This window comes from Varroa destructor, unplaced genomic scaffold, assembly GCF_002443255.2.
Source record: "Varroa destructor unplaced genomic scaffold, Vdes_3.0 BEIS01000001.1, whole genome shotgun sequence".
In the NCBI taxonomy this organism is placed as follows: Eukaryota; Metazoa; Arthropoda; class Arachnida; order Mesostigmata; family Varroidae; genus Varroa; species Varroa destructor.
In genome coordinates, this window is record NW_019211454.1 from 36,537,957 (window position 1) to 36,550,085 (window position 12,129).

At 41.3% G+C, this 12,129-nt stretch overlaps 1 protein-coding gene and 1 long non-coding RNA gene across 4 annotated transcripts in view; one reads left to right on the top strand and one right to left on the bottom strand.

The window, feature by feature from the left end:
* The window catches only part of LOC147758582 (uncharacterized), a 45,937-nt gene extending 40,417 nt beyond the window's left edge, over positions 1-5,520 (bottom strand). Inside the window, exon 1 of one of the 2 annotated variants that reach the window (XR_015324914.1) lies at positions 4,727-5,520. This is a non-coding gene — a long non-coding RNA (uncharacterized LOC147758582). The remainder of the gene's footprint in view (positions 1-4,726) is intronic. The other variant, XR_015324915.1, reaches the window with a different exon arrangement.
* The window catches only part of LOC111247197 (uncharacterized), a 183,087-nt gene that overhangs the window by 111,935 nt on the left and 59,023 nt on the right, over positions 1-12,129 (top strand). The window lies entirely within an intron of this gene.

The following is a 12,129-nucleotide window of genomic DNA, read 5'->3' on the forward strand; positions in this document are numbered from 1 at the left end:
GAGAAAATTACGATACGAAAAGTGAGCAATGGGTGGACGGGCCGCGCGACACAGTCACGAATATAGAAATTTGGCCCTGGACTACGAAGGAAAGACAAACAAAGAAAGATCAAACGATACAAGAAACGTTTGAAGAGGTGCAGGTGATACGAAAGGAACAGGCAGGAGCCTACTGTGTGAAGTGAACTATTCGACTGATCGATCGATCTCGCAATTAGTCGATCGACTTGACTTTGACAAATGTTATGAAGAGATCGCGCAACTAACGAGCGCCGACTTTTCTCTAGCCTTTCTGTTTCTTTCAAATTCACTTATGAGTTCATTTAAAAGAGTATAATAATACAAATGGTAAACGGACTGTGTCATATGATTTCGTCATCGATCAACAGCTCAAGTGCGTTGTACTCCATAGTTTTTATCGTGGACATGAATCTGCTAGAACTGAACTGATGTCTTCAAACGTTCAGATAGAAGAAAATGCTTATAAGAGAAAATTTACTCTAGATAATAGGTATTAGTCGATGCGAAATTACATTGGCACGAAAAAATTAGAGGTAGCGTTCAAGCAGAGGAAAACGCCACAACATGCATCCTTCTGGGAAGCGTTTGCATTGTTGGTGGGTGTCGAAGAAGACCTGGTCTCCTTCACTTTATCGTTCCTTTGTCTTTGATTATTTGTTCAGTCCGCGATAAATTCGTACGGGAACACTTGATTCTGACGGGTGAGCGCTCGAAGTCTGCAAGACTTAGGCGATGAGTAATTGCCTCATCCCTGTTCTTCTTTTCCGCATTGCTCATCATATATAGAACGGTTACACTTTGAGAAGGGGCTCGCACGAAACAAACTTACTCATGGCATAGGCCCGACGGTGAGCTCTGAGCGGAGAGATGCGCCGACTGCCATTAGAGAAAACTGCGATATTAACGGGCGACAATAGACCAGGGGCTACCATAAAAAGCGTTTACTAAAGAGGTAGCAGTTAGGATGTCGATAGCGATGAACGTGTTTCATAAGGCTATGCTCAATCTAAATTGATCGAGAAATGTTATTCATACCTAATCCGGAAATATCAATTTTGCGATAGAGACAACAATAAGCTCATACTATTGAAGAGAGAAATAGCCATGAATTCGATAATTAGAACGATTCCGTTCCTATTTTGCTTTACCAATGGTAAACCATGTTTCCTTAGATGTATCGGTCAATTTCTCATATGAACTAGAAGCTATACAAATGAGTATCTATCACGAGAAACTAATCGTCAGTAATCGTCAAGAAACAAATCTTAGGTAAACGTATCTTTGTGCATCACTTGGGACAACAACAAGAAGGTATACAAATGAATGCGTACAAGGATCGAAGGGTTCAAGCGGGCGCGGCATACCTTTTTTTTAGTGCCTTTAATGCAGCGAACAAAAATATTTCAATGTTTGTCACCAGATGGAGGGCGTCAGGAGTGAAATACAGAGTGCAAGGCATGGAGAAAGCGAAAGATCGGATGTACGGCTCGCTGAATACGCTTATCTTACACTGGGAACATTCATCTATACATCCACAATTATGTACCTTACCGTAGATTCAGACGAAAACTCAATACAAGTAAGAAACAAGCATCTTGCTACATAATTAGCTGCAACTGTTCTGCGTTCGGCACCTGTCCTCTGGATATTTGATGGCTCACATAAAGCTTCCCTGTTGTATTGTTGACGTTGAAGTAAAAAGCGCGTGTTCTTGAGCCGTGGTGGCAAGTGACGACAGTGAGGCAAGGCACGATGGAGATGCCCTTTTACTCAGTTAATTAAAAAGTTAGAATTCATAGAGCGCTCACTGCACGACAAGTATTCTTTCCTCATGAGTGCTAATTTTGTGCTTTTTTACATAGTGATGTGATTAACTCTGTCACAAATGACAGTAGTTAAAGAACTGGTATAGAACTTTAGCTCATCAGTAAGAAAATAGTGATTTGAATATTTGCCTGAAACAAGAAGGCTCCTCGTGGCTGAAGTGCGGCGGAAAATATAGTTTTAGCGTGTAGCGAATACAAAATAGTTCCACAGAGAAAATTAATTTCCGGTTGGTTTCCTCTTTGTGGCCAGACCAACTGAAGTGACTATTGATAAATCTTTGCGTTACGCTACTGTCATGTCTTTAGCTAGCTTTAGTCTGTCCAATAAAATCTGAGAGGCAAGTCGGTTCGACGCCCCTCTCAATTTGATGTTATTCATGATGAGGCAAATCAAAATGCTGCGAGAGATTTAAGGCGAGAATCAAATATGCCGAATGCCTCTCGCTCCTTAACACAGTTTCCTTCCTGCACGTATTACCCCCTTTAGTGAAAGTTTTCCAACCTGCTTCCTCAGTTTCGCCCGCTATCTTCCTCTCCCTTCCCCTAAAACAAGTTAATCAGGTGGAAGGACTACAAAGGGTTTCCGTGTATATTAGAATACGACCGTGGCTGAGCGCCAGAGCAGTGTCGGAGGCTTGCGTCGAGGTGGCCTTCTGCTCTCGAATCTCGTAGTTTCTGCGTAGCGAGATGTTATGCGCCAGAATGTTGCCAGACGCCACTACAATGAAATACTATCTCCCAAGTGTTTTCAACGCAAGTCGAGAGCAACACCCAAATATTCCTGAATGAGCCCCTGCAACTTCATGATGCAGCCTAACGGTCCTGCCCTGCGATATAGACGCAATTCTGGCACGGATGACGGACACCCTGCTATTAAGTCGGATTTACGAGAGTCAACCAAAACCGCATTTAAACCCAGAACACTTTCTCAGGTTGACGACCCTTACCTCAGCATCATGTATTCCATTTGACTTATACCGAAGGTAATGAATGAACGCTGGCGATCCCTATAGAGGAGACGAAATTACCTTAATTGTAAAGGAAACGAGAAAACCTCTCACTAACATTTGCTCGTGGACGAGCGTTCGATTTTCGTACGAATCATTTCTCTATCGCACAATTCCTCGACAGTCTCCGATTCTGTGAAGACGACGACTGGGTCGTGACGCATCAAATACGCTAGAAAAGCGCAGTTAAACGATTAGAATAGTGGAAATCGCGCGAGGAATGTTTTCGGCAGAGAGATGAACTAAAGTTATGGAGTAATTGATCGATGCGACCAAATTCACCAATAGCATCCTTTACTGCCTCTATATGCAACACACGTCTGAAACGATGACAATAATCAAAGACCCAAGAAGTTTTCACATGATATATCCTTAACTATGGGTTTATATTGTGCGATCCCATTATTCAAATGTCGAACAGTAATTAGATGGATGCAAATTTTAGGGTCAACGAGCTTTTCAAATCCGCCCGAAAGTAGAGTACAAGGCTGTTGCAAAACGCTCAACATCATAACGGCAAAACGCATCATCAACAGAAGATTAAACTGACCCATCTGTTTACCGAATGTTGCCTTTGTCGGAACCAGCGTTTTGCTATTGGCTTGGGTCTGAAAATTACAGCTACCAAATGGTACGTTGGTGATCAAGGAGGCCATGCTTATATATCTATTCGCGTACAATACGAGAAACGTATACTAGACTAGACCCAACGAGTTCCGCCACGCAATATTTAACTAGTTACATTTGCGATTAGCTTCTTCTCGTTTGTTAGACGCTTTGACAAAAAATTTATAGATATTTATTCCGAAATGAGGCAAATAAGTTTCTCACAAAAAAAACCTATTTAGCCTATTCCATATTAATAATGCCAAGTTATTGGCCATAGTTTGTCGCAAGACTTTGTACTTCGATCGCTCGACCGACTAAACTCAGAATCACGCCGTAGGATTAATTTCCACGTTGTTCATACCGTTAGGCGACATTCGTTTGTCTTTCAATGAAATTAAGTATCGAGCTTTATTTTTATAAGCTAATCCGTAGATTTATATGCTTCGAACTATTAATAGTGGGTTATAATAAACTGCTATCCTTTCAGGTAAGTGACGGTGACCTGAATACCATTGACTCTCAGGCGCAGAGCCTCACGCCCTACTCTTTCGGTGTTTTTGTCGCAATTTTCAGTCTGGTAGTCAAACTACATAGATCAAAAATGACCGCCACCTATGCTACTGTTATTTTTTACCCAGTCAGTTTGTATCTTTATTTTTATATGCGTACAAATAACGCTACGAAGGTAGACATTCTTGTGATTACTAAAATGGAGGTCCAGCTAAATGGCACAGTATGTTCGGCTTCATTAGCGATAAAACAGAGGGTATTTATTTATTTCCACAGAAAATGTTTGCGGCAACTACCATGTGAATTCTGTTAGGAAGTAGACTCCAACTATTCAGATCATTGAGAACCACAATCAGATGGTGCCTTTTTATAGAAGATCTGTACGTACGTACTTGCTAGTAACGGAACCTGACAGTTAAGCATATAACATTTTTCACAAACCCCCTAGAGCTCGGGATTTGTTAGGCTATTTTGTAAAAGACCTGATATACAATTGTTCGTTCGCAGCTTCGCATAGAGGCTTGCGTTGAAAGGTACGCGGCAACCCTGTAGTCATTCACAAAAGAGGTAATGTTTTCAAATTGACCGTTGGTTGTAATCAGCATACGTTTCAAGAGACTACGCTTGAAATTTATTTCAGCCTCACAATCAACATCTATACAATAAACCCGTTCTATTCGTTGACGAATTTTATACTTGCAGGGAACTTTGCAGGATTAAAACTCGATCTTTGTCCTTCATTAGAAGGCTTACCTTCCGTGAGTTGGGCGTCAACACATACGCCTTATATTTGCATCTGTAGGAAACGTCTTCTTTAAGCACCGTTTAATATCTCCTCGTCGAAACCTCGTGTAAATTTGGCTGCACTACAAAGCTTGTGTATGGGCAATTCTTCACTTTCAAATAATGCATAAAATTTTCTTTTTAAATATTTTCCAAAGGTATTATTTCAATACAACAAAGTGCATGCGTATGTTTGATGTGCAGTGTGTGCCGTTTCAATTTTTTTTGCGCTACCGTTTTTCAAACGTTTCAGAGCTCTGCCTTTGTGCCGCACACTGTAAAGCACAGTTTAAACTTACTTGTTTGCATTTAATGCCATCAAATATGTCACCTGATAATTCGTAATAGTCAATAGTAGGCGTTAGACAGGCCGGCGGTGGATGTAGGCTCTTACAAACGATCCTCTCTTAGCTACGTGGTCCAAAGTTTTCCACACTTTCCACATCAAGAACTGAATTCGGATAAAACGGGCAGCCGCAACGATCCACTGAGCCCTCTCTAAGCGCTAAATATAAAGGGACGTTCGTTAAGAGTGCTCTGCACATTGTGATTTATCATAAATGTGTATTGCTCGACTGTACAAACGACACAGGTCTTCTTCAGGTCCGGTTTCCTTTTGTATATAGTTACGTGTTGGCATATATTCGATGCTGATACGACGCAGGACACTGCCGTTCGTTTTGTGACGGAAACAAAACGGGTTAACCGATATTTATCATATTATGGATATTGAGTCACTGAAAATTACATGACGTTCAAATATGTCTGCGCGATTCAATAAGGACTGAGGTACAGCTAGGCCTGTTTAATCTGCTGTAATCCTTGAGACTTATCCGCTCGCTCTTTTACTGTGTCAAACTAAACCATGATAGGATCATGCTAGCGATAAAATAACGCATCGCTTCTTTCCTAGATGTGATTGGAACCTCCATAAAGAAAACAACTATATTTCGACTATTGTTGAAATGATTCTGTGTCGGTCGATCGATACGTCCCTGTACGACAGACCGCGTGGCAGCCTCGCTAGAGAATAACGGCAATCCTTGCATCAAAAAACATGTAAAACGTCTGACAAACAAGCATATCAGCTTTGGCGAGGCGCGTGGCGTACCACCAATCTGCTCGGTTAATGTGGCGTGATGCGTTAAGAGATAGCGCCATTTTGTCACAGCAAGACGCCTTTGAAAACCCGTCATCGCCGTCTGTCCACCTTGCTCTGAGACATTAGATCACGCTGAGTCCATGAAATGTAAGCAATCTAGCGTTGACGGGAAACCAGCTCAACCAGAGTTATCAACGGTCATTTTAATGTCCGTAGAACCGCGGTTCCGGTGACGACGTTCGCAGACCGCTTAGATTGTCATCGTCATCGTCATCGTCAACATAGGGCTATTCGAATTGTTTTTATACTTTCAATATGAACCTTTTCTTCATCTCTTCAAAAGCACCTATAAAGTTATAGCAAAAATCTTACCTTACACTTGTGACGAAAATATATTGCTAGCACACGGCTGCCTGTTGATCTATTTGTCAAGATAGGCAGCTTTCAAAAGCAATCTTAAAATCTCCACGGATGCAGTTGATAGTGCGTTCGCATTGTTTCCCAGGTTACAGGTGAGTATGCAGAACCATGTCTTGTACCAAAAAAGGTGTGAAAGTTTAAATGACGACGAGCCTAGAAAACGGTTAATGTACACATTTTGCTATCAAATGGTCTGGTCGAACATGTGCTTTAAGACAAATGAATGCAGTGCCCCTTTTGGATAAACGTTATTGCAATGAGATGTTTTCCGTAAGAGCTCCAATATGCCATGTATTGTGTTGCAAACCTCCCTAGCACTGTTGTCTGAAATCGGGTTACTTTCCGTACGAAGAATACTGATACGATAGGAAAAAGACACAGCACCCGTAACACCAGCCGTGATAGGGAGATTAAGCTGCTGCTGCTGCTGCTGGTAGTAACTCCCACCGCAAGTGGACAAGTTCATTTGCTTATCTGTGACCCTGTTAATATTCTGCAGGCTCAATCATGTTAATGAAGCTTCTAAAAAGAATGAATGGGGACAGACGTTCGAAGTAATTCCGTATTGGACCAATACAGTCAGTGATTGCAGCTACCTTCGCTCCGGCAAACTAACCCTGTCAGCTGGCCCCCGTCATAGCTCTCGCTGCCACTGTTGCAGCTGCTATCACCACTGTCGCATTTGTCGATTACGCGTATTGTTGTAGTTGGCGAAACTTCCAGATAGACAAGAGCACGCGGTCACTTTTTCTTTCGCTGGCTAAATTGCGTAATGACAAAAGGCATAGGAGAAGGAAAATACCCTTGTCCAATGACTTGAACGGTCGCGCGCAGTCCCTCAAACTCATAGCGAGCGAGCTTATTTAATTTCGTTGCCGTAGATAAAGAATTATAGACATCTGGAAGCAAGAAACTGAGCCCTCTTTGCGGTCTTCTTTTCGTATACAATATACGTGTTAGTGTGTGTTTGTGCTAACAGAAGCACCAGTTACGATTGGTTGTCTCAAGCTAGCGTTTAAGGGTAATAAAACTTACAAAATTAACCTCGTAGAAAAACAGCGCCTTTTTTTTCTTGGCAATGGAAATGTCGTAAAGCAATACAGGTGATGTTTTGTGTACCTGCGTAATGGTAGAGTAAGCAAACCATCTAGATCATTACTACTATATGCCTTTCAAACATGTCAGCCATGTATATAAGAAAAGATAAGGGACAAAAATTCAAGAAGGCTCTAGACAAGAGGAAAAACAACGTCGCTCGCCCAAGTTACACACTGAAGAATACGCATGGAAGAAAGAGCGCAAGTAAGCTTGCGAGATGTTTCTATATCATAGTATGATAACTTCAAAAATATATTTTTTTCTCTAAGAAGGATTTGATAACCGCAACTGAAAAACAGGTCTGCGTGGTATTATTAAATAAACCTGTAATGCGCTTATGGCGAATGAAGCAAAAACATCATCTATCATTGGTGACTTTGCTCACAGGCGTTTCTACTAATGCTATAAAAGATAATAATATGTTAAAAATAATAAGTTGATGTAGTGGCGCCATACAGTACATACATAGGACACGACGGTTTGTGTTAGTGCAAACTTTTCTAAGCTAATTCCTTGTCTAATCTACTGAAACTGAAATATCTAGTCTGGTAAAGGAATATATGGAAACGAAATATTGGAAAAGATCGAGATGCCATAGAGATGCTGTCCTCGTGGAATCGAAGGTTTGAGAATTTTCACCTTTGACAGTTTCGACACGCTTCGTAGAACTAACTGTAGGAAATTCAACGACAGTCCTATAACAGATTTATTTATAGCACGAGGCTCCGTTTTTGATACGTACTAAGGCATGTGCCTATGGAGTAGATGAAAGAGAACACCAACTTCGGTTAATTTCGAGGAACCAAATACACATCTTTACATACTCAATATAAGTCGGCCTATGACGTATATCAGCGAGAGTAGCTAATTTTCTTAAGTTCAGAGCTTCTTGAATCGTTTTTTGCGACGAATGAATATCGCCGCTAGAGGTCAATTACCCACGGAACGATAATAACCGTTCTGAACAAATTACTTGCAGAAAAACATCAGTTACATTTACTTTATTTCAATGTATTTAGACGTTAAACCGCCATTACGAACTCAAGTAATTTATGGTTTACCTTAACCAAAGATAGGATTAACAATCCCGAATTTTATTTATAAAATGATACATTCTTTAATAATAATAATGAGGGAAAAACATATAATCAAATTTAGTGCCATTGTACACTAAGGTTTCTGCTTTTGTTGAGACCATTAAGAAACTGCGACCTTGTAATACGTGGCTACATAATAAATCTAACGGTGCAACGACTGCCAATATACCACACACGAAGCACAACCCAGACCACCTATATGCCTCAGTTGATATCTGGCCCTGTGTTAATCCAATCTGTATAAAGAAAGTTTAATTCTGCAAAAGTTTTCCCACTTGAAAAGTTACTCTGTGCAGTAAATAGGCTTCAACAGACAAGATGTCGACTATTAATGAATGTGCCATAAAAGGCACTTTTTCTTTTGACACAGGAACGCACCTCAGCTGTTGACATTTGAAAATGAAATATATCGAAAATCATCAATTTGAATAATGCGACATACACGAAGTAGTTCGATCTCTCTGTGCGACGTAAAGTTATGCGAAAAATTTCTTAATTTAAAGAGATTTCAGAGAACATTGATCAGAACTATGGCTCGGGACGGTTGGACCTCTTGCTGTTACGCGTTACTTCTTGCTGACTGTGATGGCAGCCGACAATTCCGTGTGTACGCTAATATCTGTTCGACTATATCGGAGGATATCGCTGGTGGGTCTGTATCTTGCGAAACGTGTGCATATCGAACATTTGTATATTGCTGCGGGCATATCCAAACCGCATGCTCTCGGTTTTAAGCCCTGTTCGAACATTACATTCCCCCTATCTTTCCATTCCAAAACACTTACAGTGTTATACCCCTGTGCTATCTTGAATCATGTGAACGAAACTAGCTGAGTAAACAATCCTGTCCATTAGTCGCTTCTCTGTCGTGTCCGCTCCACTCAATGTTTTGTATGTCTACTAGTGTGCGTGATTTGTCCTGCGGCTCATGCAGGACAACTCTGCAGGCTGTGGTGGCCAGCGGCACTGGTACTGCCAGCCCTGCGACCATCGCCACTATGGTTCTACAAATGCGACCGAATGGCACATGGTACTCAACAAAAAGCCGAGGCAACGAATGGCTTCTTTAGTGCATAGAAAGCATGCCTCCCCCTGTAGGTCATACATCCGCCTGCCGACATTCGGGCGTCTGCATGAGACAACTGATGGATGACTGGCTACCCCGCATAGCAATGGCGACGATAGCGTCTCCCTTCTAAGTCTCGAAAACAAACGGCAAAAAGGTTCTCACAGAATGCAGCTCTGGATTCAGCTTTGTCTCGGCTTATTGTCAAATGATCATGAGTGTTCTTTTGTCGTTCATAGACATTTTTTGTTATGCGCAACTACGAATCTCCGGCTTTCAACACGGGTAATGAATGGCAATACATATTGAAGATTTATAACGATATAATTAGAAAACTGTATTTTTCAAGATACCAATGGTTCTGTTGTGCTTAGGGAACACTAAATCGCACAGGTACACTTGAAGAGTTATGTTAAGGTTGTGGGTTTTTTTTCGCACATTTTATAAATGTTATGTTCTGCTTTACGTGATGGAGTTTGTTTCTATAGAGATTAGCGAATGTGGTCACGAAATGTGTCAAGAAACGTTATGAGGCTTCCTTTTAGAAAAGTTAAATCACAACATCTATCAACGCAAATCACGTTATAACAGACAATTCCTTCTCAATCGAATACTGCCGAGCGTTCCGTGGGATTTGGCAGGTTAAGTTTTTTACGTGTCGCTCTGAGAAGCCGTCTCATTACAGTTAACAGCATCATGGATGAATGCCCGCTTGATATTCAAAACTCGTTTCAAGGGAATAGCGTTTTTATTTATTGCTTGTACAGTTCCGGGAAAACGCGAAAAGCACAGAAGAGGTATATCCTTGTCACCACCGGACGAGAACTTGATCGGACGAAAAGAAAAAGGAAAGGTTGAGGGCACTTAAACTTGACCAGAAGCAAGTTGGATAGTAACATAGCTGGCTTATTGAGGCGCTGAAGTTGTCGGGGCAAGGAGAATGGACGAGGGGTTTACGAAAAATCGAAGGCGCGGGGGTGATGGTGGAGGTAATCTAAGAGGATGAGGTGGCGGCTTTACTTCGAGCCCCAGACTTTTTCGTCCAATGGGGAGCGGGCAGTACGGGCTTCCTCGAATGTAAATTTTCTCTGCCGGCTGAGGAAATAATAGGATTTTTTTCGTGATGGGAGCTATCGGCCATCGTCATTTGATAAAGCAATCAAGCTCAGCAGCAAAAAAGAAGGCGGGATGAGAGGAGAATGGGGGATAGATAGCGTGAGGCTGTGCATCCTACGCTGGTCCTCTGTCCTTCTAGAGGGTATCTCATAGCGTCCTAATTTTTGTATTGAGCTCTTTCCTCTTGTCCTAGCGAAATATTATACGAATTTTAATATGGGACCCAGCTAAGCGCAATTCGAATATCCGACGATTCAGCTTTCCTTGAGCCCGCTTACCGCTGAAGGAGCTTTAAACCGCGTTATACTAACGTTATCAAATGTAGGACAGGCTACTGAGAAGGACACTATTTGTCCAGGCGAAGGCACTTCCTTTCACTAAACATTTTACCTCGCCACTGAGCGCTCGCTCCATCGCTTGAGGCTTTGCAAATATTTCGGATTTGCATATCTCATATTGTGGACACATCTGCTTATTGTATTGATCGTTACTTAAGGTTGGCATTGGACTACGTCAGACCATTGTGATATACCATGCACAGCAAAAGTAGATTGGATAACAAACTATATGGAGCGTAAGTATGAATCAATTATTTCTGATACAGAAACGGCGATTAATTGCTAAAGTATAACGGTAAAATAGAACCGTGTTCACAAAGAGGCATGGCACTTCAAATATTCGTCCACTGTGGCGCCATTCCGGTTAGCTGCTATTGTGTAAAATTGTGCCGACTAATCGATCACATTTGCTTCGTTCAATTAAACTGAATCCGTATAATTTTTAGGAACAGATACTTAATTACTAAATAAATAAGCGTTTTAAATCTCATGTCCAATTTAGCTATTGTTAAGCACTACTTTCGACGGGTGCCTGCCGGCACGAAACAAAGTGTGATTATGCCAGATTTCAAACTTCATTACATTATATTACTCGACGTTTCTTTTAGTTTAATAGGCAAACACTGGCTGCCATTACGCCATCACGTGGACGGTCGCTGATTACCGATTTACGTTGTGCGATACAGCGCTTCTAGTTTGCTGAGGGAAATACCGCAAAGGGAATCATCGTACATCATCAATGCTACTGTGTCGTATAAGAGGACTATCAGGTTAACTAAAGTTGTCCAGGTCGGTTACGGCTATTTTCTAGTTTCAGGAAGAGGGAACTGCGCCTGCTAATCTCATCGTAAAAACGTGATTATCTAACAGTTCTTTCTGCCATTAAAAATTAAAGGACAACGGGGACTAGGGCAGGATGAAATCAGCCCTAGTTAGCTAGGACAATTCACTTTTTTTTTTTGACAAAATATTGCAGTTCAATCAATAATTCATAGTTTTGATAAATAGTAATTTACCCTCAAGAAAGCCACATTATTTTGTGACATCCGACCTAAGAACAGGTACAGCGGTTAGTGGTGACATCTTGTGATCGAGTGCCAGAAATTTGTAAACAAATTAAAATAATATCCTAATTT